Genomic DNA, 8611 nt, shown 5'->3' on the forward strand with positions numbered 1-8611 from the left:
CGCTGGAACTGAAGATTAACTGTACTTACAACAGTCAGGATGACACTGGTCAGACCACCGATGACCAATTTCAAGATGACTGTCAGAGCTGACTGTGCTGTTTCTGCATGTAGCCCTCTCCCTTCACCTATAAAAGCTCTTACCCCCAGATTTTCACAGGAGAGGAATGGGGAAGGAGCTGGCCTTTGGACAGGCGTCCACTGCCCCCACCCCCAGTTGCCCTCATCCAAAATAAAGCAGAGTTTCCTTTCCACCACCCTTGCCTTTTTATTGGCTTTTGGGCGACGAGTAGCCTGACCCCACTTTTGGTTACAATATTCAGCCAAACTTGGCTCTCAAGCCTGAGGGCCCATAGATGTGCTTCTAGACCTGCCCAGGTGTTAAGTATGATTTTTTTTAACGCTAAAGCAGACGAGCTTGAGCCGTCGCCCCGCCCTCTCCCTCTCTCTCTTTCTGCTGGTGGATTCTGGAGAAGATGCGCAGAAAGGGCACCTCGCAAGGGGAAAGAAAAGAAGGAAGAACAGATCATCAGCCTCGGCCCTCAGGTGGCTGAGCGAGAAAATGCATTTGGTGTGTGCCACCTTTTTGCATCCTTCAATGACACTTTTGTCCATGTCACCGACCTTTCTGGCAAGGAAGCTATCTGCCGTGTAACTGGTGGGATGAAGGTGAAGGCTGACTGAGATGAGTCATCCCCATATGCTGCCACGTTGGCTGCCTAGGATGTAACCCAGAGGTGCAAGGAGCTGGGCATCACTGCCCTCCACATCAAACTCCGGGCCACAGGAGGAAATAGGACCAAGACTCCTGGACCGGGGGCCCAGTCAGCCCTCAGAGCCCTCACCCGCTCAGGAACAAAGATTGGGCGGATTGAGGATGTCACCCCCATCTCCTCCGACAGTACCCGCAGGAACGGGGGGTCTCCGTGGTCGCTCTCTGTGAGAAGGACTCCTCAAATTATTGTTTTCTGTTAATAAATTGCCTTGATGTAAGCTCAAAATGCGAAAATGCTAAAGCAAACGGAAGGCATATGTCCCACTGTTTTGGAAGGAAGCAAGGTAGACACAGAAAAGACAATGACTGGCCCTCCGATCCTCGGAGACTTTTTATTTTATTTTATTTTTATTTTTTTACTTTTTTGCGGTACGCGGGCCTCTCATTGCTGTGGCCTCTCCCGTTGCGGAGCACAGGCTCCGGACACGCAGGCTCAACGGCCATGGCTCACGGGCCCAGCCGCTCCGCGGCATGTGGGATCTTCCCGGACCGGGACACGAACCCACGTCCCCTGCATCGGCAGGCGGACTGTCAACTACTGCGCCACCAGGGAAGCCCGGAGACTTTATTTTAAAAGAAGAAGAAGGAGGAGGAGGAAGCTTTGTGATCTGAGCAAACGGCATGGGCGGGAGGAAGGAACAGACGGTCTCGTTACTTTTTGTTTGACTCACGTTTTCTTGCATGGGGGGGGCGCGTGGGCAAGGGTGATAAGAGGGCTGGTGGCTCTCCTTTGTGGGAAGAACCACAGCTGTCACCGAGAGAGGCTTTTACACACTCTGTGAACAATTGCCTTTGACTTCTAATGTTTATTTTCCAAATAAAAATAACTGGTCTTGAGATTAGTCAGAAGTCCCCAGACTGGGAGAGAGGAGGCTGCTAGCCACTGGTAACGCTGGAGTTTCACCAGAAGGCGAGAGCGGGGAAGGGTGGAGGGTGAGTGAAAAGAGGTTGGGACTCCCAATGTCAAACCCTGACTCTCCCACTTACCAGCTGCTCTGGTTGCTATGACTGCAACACAAAGTACCCCCCAAACTTAGTGCCATAAAACAACCATTTATTTTGCTTACAGATGCCGTGGATCAGGAACTCAGGCAGAGCACATCAGTCAGGATGGCTTGTCTCTGCTCATCCTTATCTGAGGCCTCAGCTGGAAGATCCAAAGGTCAGAAGCTGGATCATCTGAAGGCTCCCTCCCTCACACATGGGGAGGTTCATGCTGCTTGTAGGCTGGGCCTCTCCAAGTGCTTGGCTTGGGCTTCCTCACAGCATGGCCGCTGGGTTCCAGGACCAAGCATCCTCAGAGAGAGAGGCAGCTGGAAGTTGTATCACCATTCATGACCTAGTTTTGGGAGCTACCTAGAGTCACTTCCCCCATATCCTATTCATTGAGGCAGTCACAAGGTCCTGCCCAAATTCAGATAGAGGAGTAATAGATTCTGCTTCTGCCTTTGGACCCTGAAGGTGGTTCCCAAACCTGCTTTGTGCAGTTCTCCCAACTAACGGTGTTTTCTTTAAAAAAATTTTTTTAGGGTTTCCCTTGTGGCGCAGTGGTTGAGAGTCCGCCTGCTGATGCAGGGGACACGGGTTCGTGCCCCGGTCCGGGAGGATCCCACATGCCACGGAGCGGCTGGGCCCGTGAGCCATGGCTGCTGAGCCTGCGCGTCCAGAGCCTGTGCTCCGCAACGGGAGAGGCCACCGCAGTGAGAGGCCTGCGTACCGCAAAAAATAAATAAATAAATAATAAAATAAAATAAAATAATAAAAAAAATTTTTTAGAGTATAGTTGATTTACAATGTTGTGTTAGTTTCTGGTGTACAGCAAATTGACTCAGTTATACACATACATATATCCATTCTTTTTCAGATTCTTTTCTCATATAGGTTATTACAGAATATTGAGTAGAGTTCCCTGTGCTATACAGTAGGTCCTTGTTGGTTATCTATCTTCTACATAGTAGTGTGTTTATGTTTATCCCAAGCTCCTGATTTATCCCTCCCCCATATGTTTTCCCTTTGGTAACCATAAGTTTGTTTTCAATATCTGTAAGTCTGAAAACTATGGAACGTTTCATGAATTTGCGAGTTATCCTTGTTCAGGGGCCATGTTAATCTTCTCCACGTCATTCCAATTTTACTGTATGTGCTGCTGAAGCGAGCACCTAACTGTGTTTTCTGGTTAAACATTATTTTCAAATTAATTTGACAAAGATAAAGTAGGGGTTATTGTTAAAACAAACAAAAATACCGAAGAGAATAAGTTCAAAAAAAGCAATCCCCTTGCAGTGACCAATCCCACCATAATGTGATAAGACCATTAACTGTTTGGTATATATTCTTCTTCTATACACGTTTGATAATTTGTACACAATATATGCTCTACAAAAATGAATGCATGGACAGGGTGTGTTTTCCAACAGTGAGTTCATGTGGTACGAACCCTTTTACTACCTGCTGTATTCAGTTAACATAGCTGGGAGATGAGATGAGAGCTGATGCCAGGACCACTATCATGTGCAAATGCAGAGGGCATCTTCATAGAGGACAGTGTGAATGGGTTGGAGAGGAAGCATCACAAGGAATGCCCAGGCCGTGAAGCTTCAGCACTGTGGACAGGGGCACAGCTCTCCCCTCCACCCCTGGCAGTAAGCATTTAGGTTTATGGTAGATGCAAAGATGACTTTGCCCTCAGGGTATTCACAGTCCTATGGGAGAGTCAGCTTTGCGGTTGAATAATAATTTAATACTGACATATCAAGATAAAACAGAAATAACAATTATCATTAACATTCACTGAGGACTTCCCTGGTGGAGCAGTGGTTAAGAATCTGCCTGCCAGTGCAGGGGACACGGGTTCGATCCCTGGTCCGGGAAGATCCCACGTGCCGCGGAGCAACTAAGCCCAAGAGCCACAACTACGGAGCCTGAGCTCTAGAACCCGTGAGCCACAACTAATAAGCCTGCGTGCCCGTGCTCCACAGCAAGAGAAGCCACCGCAATGAGAAGCCCGCGCACTGCAACAAAGAGTAGCCCCCGCTCGCCGCAACTAGAGGAAGCCTGCGCGCAGCAGTGAAGACCCAAAACAGCCAAAATAAATAAAAATTTTAAAAAAATTCCTGTGCTAAGCACTTTGCTTGCATTATCTGAGTTAATCCTCATCACCACACTATGATGGAGATAATTATATGATCCTGTTTTACAGATGAAGATGCTGACGCTCAGAAAAATGAACTGACGGGAGTGAAAGGTCATGACCTTACAAATGCACAGGGAAAGCCTCTAGAAGTGGTGTTTTGGTGGCAAAAGCCTGTGGCTGGGTATGACTTTCAGCTAACTGGCCTTGGGGGGTAAAGCACATGCTAAGAGAGGGTGTGCCTTGCTGTTGGGCTGTTTATTTATTTACGTCACAATAAGGAGGTGCTGCTAAATCTCGCTCACCTACTTACTGCACTCGAGAACTGCAAACACGTGTCTCCTGGCCTTTCAGCTGTGGTTGTAATGTTCCAGAGGGCCACGGCCACGTCTTGTATTGCCTTTGTGTCTGTGGAAGTGTCTAGAGCAGGACCTGCACTTGTTCAGAGGTGCCCCTAGGGCTTGCTGCTTTACTTCCCAGACAGGACTTCTGCTGGCTCCCTCCCGCCCCCTGCTGTCTGCTTTCCATACTACAGCCAGCATCCTCTAACAGATGCGTATCTGACCCTCCTTGGATGCCCCTTTGAGGCAGCCCACCGCTCTTGGGGTGTGGTGAATGCTCCTCGATGCCCCACACCTGGCTTCCAGTCCCCTCTTTGTGCATGGACCCTGCTGACCACCCCAGCTCCCATTTTTGCTCTGATAACCTGCACTTTACAGCGTGGCTATGCCAAGCGGCTGTAGGCACCTCCTTCCTCCTCAGGTCAGCCTGTCTTCTGAGAGGGAGGCATGCTCCACAGGAACCAGGGCTGCTCTCTGCAGCTCCTGGCAGGGCTCCTGCTCATCACACTGAGGACCTTTCATCATCCTCACCATCCGCATCAATAGTGGTAGGACATTACTCTGCGGATGCCTTCCCAGAGCTACACATCACTCCCCAGGAGGCTCTGAAACACAGCTTTGCTTACTTTGTTGAATCAGTTCCCTGGAGGAACTGGGGGTGCCTCAGGACTCTGGAGACTCCAGTGTCCTATCCTTCCTTTCTCCTCCCCCTTGCAAAAGTGTCTCCCAGCCTGTCTCTACAGAGAAAGTCAATCCTTGGAGACCTCAGGCTATCGTCTAGGGCCTGCAGCATGGCTGTGAAGAGCTGAGCCCAAGTCCAAGGTGGAGAGAACCACAGCAAATAGCAGACCTATCCCTACCTAAGCAAGAAAACAAGCAGAACACAATTGGAACTATACGCACCGTCTTAATCTGTCCGGGCTCTTGTAACAAAAATACCATAGACTGGGGGGCTTAGACAACAATCATTTATTTCTCACAGTACTGGAGGCTGGAAGTCCAAGGTCAAGATGTTAGCAGATCTGCTATCTCGTGAGGCCCTGCTTCCTTGTTTGCAGATGGCTGTCTTCTCACTGTGTCCTCACATGGGCAGGAATAATGAACACTCTGGGATCTCTCTTTTTTTTTTTAATATTTACTTATTTGGTTGCGCTGGGTCTTAGTTGCTGCAGGCGGGCTCCTTAGTTGCAGCTCACTGGTTCCTTAGTTGCAGCACGCAGGCTCCTTAGTCGTGGCATGCAAACTCTTCGCTGAGGCACACGTGTGGGATCTAGTTCCCTGACCAGGGATCAAACCCAGGCCCCCTGCATTGGGAGCACAGAGTCTTAACCACTGCGCCAGCAGGGAAGTCCTCGGGACTCTTTAATAAGGACACTAATCCTACTCGGTGAGGGCTCCACCCTCATGACCTAACCACCTCCCAAATGCCCCATCTCCAAATACCATCACATTGTGAGGGAGGATTTCAACATATTAATCTGAGAGGGTGGGGTGGTTGGACACAAACATTCAGTCCCTACCAGGCACCTTGGAGAATCTCTTGTCTCTTTGTGGAAGACAAAAGCCTGTTTCCTGTAGGGACTTGTTAAACTTTGTCATCAAAAAGCTATAGTTAGGGCTTCCCTGGTGGTGCGGTGGTTGGGAGTCCGCTTGCCGATGCAGGGGACACGGGTTTGTGCCCCGGTCCAGGAAGATCCCACATGCCGCGGAGCGGCTGGGCCCGTGAACCGTGGCCGCTGAGCCTGCACGTCCGGAGCCTGTGCTCTGCAACGGGAGAGGTCACAGCAGTGAGAGGCCTGTGTACCGAAAAAAAAAAAAGCTATAGTTAGATGTTCCACATCATCAGACATCAGGGAACTGCAACCCCAAAGCACAGTGAGATGCCACTTCACAGCCACTAGGATGGCTATAATAAAAAAATTTTAGGGAATTCCCTGGTGGTCCAGTGATTAGGACTTGGGGTTTTTCACTGCCAAGGACACAAGTTCAAGCCTGGTTGGGGAGCTAAGATCCCACTAGCCATGTGGCATGGCCAAAAAGAAAAAAATAATTAATTAATCAATTGAAGAACAGAGGTTTTTTGTGTGTGTATCATTTCAACAAATACTTGGTTTTTTTAAAGTTATTAATGAGATATTTTATGCTCTTTTTTTTTTTTTCATATCAAGTCTTGAAATCCTATGAGCATTTTACACTGTCAGCACATCACAAGTCGGGGACCCCACATATTTCATTATTTATTTGTTTGTTTGTTTTGATTTTTCTTTTTTTTTGGCTGGACTGTGCAGCACATGGGATCTTAGGTCCCCAACCAGGGATCGAGCCCCACGCTCCCTGCAGTGGAAGCGTGGAGTCTTAACCACTGGACCAACCAGGGAAGTCACACACACACATTTTATTTTATTTATTTATTTTTTTGCGGTACGCGGGCCTTTCACTGTTGTGGCCTCTCCCGTTGCGGAGCACAGGCTCCGGACGCGCAGGCTCAGTGGCCATGAATCACGGGTCCAGACACTCCGTGGCATGTGGGATCTTCCCAGACCAGGGCACGAATCCGTGTCCCCTGCATGGGCAGGCGGACTCTCAACCACTGCGCCACCAGGGAAGCCTCTCAAAGGATTTTTAAAAATTTATTTATTTTATTTTTGGCTGCATTGGGTCTCTGTTGCTGCACGTGGGCTTTCTCTAGTTGCGGTGAGCGGGGGTTACTCTTTGTTGCGGTGCATGGGCTTCTCATTGCAGTGGCTTCTCTTGTTGCAGAGCATGGGCTCTAGGCACGTGGGCTTCAGTAGTCGTGGCACATGGGCTCAGTAGTTGTGGCTCGCGGGCTCAGTAGCTGTGGCACACGGGCTTAGTTGCTCCGCGGCACGTGGGATCTTCCTGGACCAGGGAGCAAAACCGTGTCCCCTGCATCGGCAGGCGGACCCTCAACCACTGCGCCACCAGGGAAGCCCCCACACACATATTTTAAAGCCCTATATTAACCACATGTGGCTGACCGCTCCCATATTAGTTCTCAACAGGAAGTTACCCCCCTCCCAGGGAAACATCTGGGAAATTTAAGGAGCTCTTCTTGTTTCCACAATTATTGGGGAGCTCCTGGAATTGAGTGGGCAACAGCCAGACATGCTAACTCTCCTGCAATGCATGGGACAGTGCCGTCAAATGAAGAATTGTTCCGTGTCCCCGCTGTGACTTTTGAATCTTCCACTGAACATTCACAAAGGTGGTAAAACAAACAAACAAACAAAAAACTTGTAGGCTCTGAACCTACCTCTCTGTTTTATGTATAATCACAAAGGGTCTTTTGTACTATTTTGTTATACCCAGAATATTCCAAGAAGTTAGCTACCCTGTAAATCCTAGGAAGACCATGATTTGCTTGGTTCGGAATTTTACCAAGAGTCATGTACCATCTGGGAGATTCACATCCTCAAATGTGATATCCGTGTGGCTACACAGCACAACCCTATCAATTTGCATTTTTAGCATCTGCCTGCGAAAGTCTCCCAGAGTACTTGTGCCTAAGCATTTACTTATAGAAATGGATGTTATTTTATTATAATATTTTTCCTTTTTTTATATATATATTTTTCCTTTTTAAAATACAGTTGGAGAGGGGGGAACTTCCCTGGTGGGTCAGTGGTTAAGACTCCGAGCTTCCACTGCAAGTGGTACAGGTTCAAACCCTTGTTGGGGAACTAATATCCTGCATGCCACACAGTGCAGCCAAAAAAAAAAAAAAAAAAAAAAAACACAGGAAGAAGAATAAAATAAAATACAGTTGGGGCATGGTATTCATTTTTGTAAATTATGTGTGGAAAGAGGCTACATTGTCCATGAATTTTCTTTCAGTAAAGTGAGGTCATGAAATTTTTGTATTAAAAGGGAGCTTTGGGTGTAATGGTTTGTCTGCAGGACCCAGGCCCTGACCCAGCCCAGCTCTCATGTTGCTTTGAGGGACTGAACTGTCTTTTCACCACCTGGCGTTTCTAGGGCATCTCCTGATGACACACTTTGATTGTGTGTCCCAAACCCTAAAGGATCTGGGAAAAGTAGCCAGAACCAGGTCAAGAAGGGCCTTAACTGCCATCCTAAGGGCTTTGAACTTAATCCTAAAGGCAAAGGAAGCCAGCGAACGGTGGCTATTTGTTCTGTGTTTTATTGCAAAACTTCCACGCCCAAAGTAGCTCTTCAATTTTTCCCACATATTTAATAAAGCCTTCATGTTGAAATCATTTTAGAGTTCCAAGAATTTGCAGACGTGGTATAGAGAGCTCTCATCCACCTTTCACCCAGCTTCCCCTAGTGACAACATTTTACATAAACAAATAGAGCCCATTATCAAAACCAGGAAATTAACATT

At 48.1% G+C, this 8611-nt stretch overlaps 1 non-coding gene and 1 pseudogene across 1 annotated transcript; one reads left to right on the forward strand and one right to left on the reverse strand.

Annotated features, from left to right (window-relative positions):
* Positions 1 to 386: 386 nt before the first annotated feature.
* On the forward strand, positions 387 to 4647 carry LOC117308165 (small ribosomal subunit protein uS11-like; annotated as a pseudogene).
* On the reverse strand, positions 2827 to 2933 carry LOC117308402 (U6 spliceosomal RNA). Its single transcript, XR_004522382.1, has one exon. It is a non-coding gene; the product is annotated as a U6 spliceosomal RNA (small nuclear RNA).
* Positions 4648 to 8611: the final 3964 nt, after the last annotated feature.

This window comes from Tursiops truncatus, chromosome 15 (assembly GCF_011762595.2).
Source record: "Tursiops truncatus isolate mTurTru1 chromosome 15, mTurTru1.mat.Y, whole genome shotgun sequence".
NCBI classification, from domain to species: domain Eukaryota; kingdom Metazoa; phylum Chordata; class Mammalia; order Artiodactyla; family Delphinidae; genus Tursiops; species Tursiops truncatus.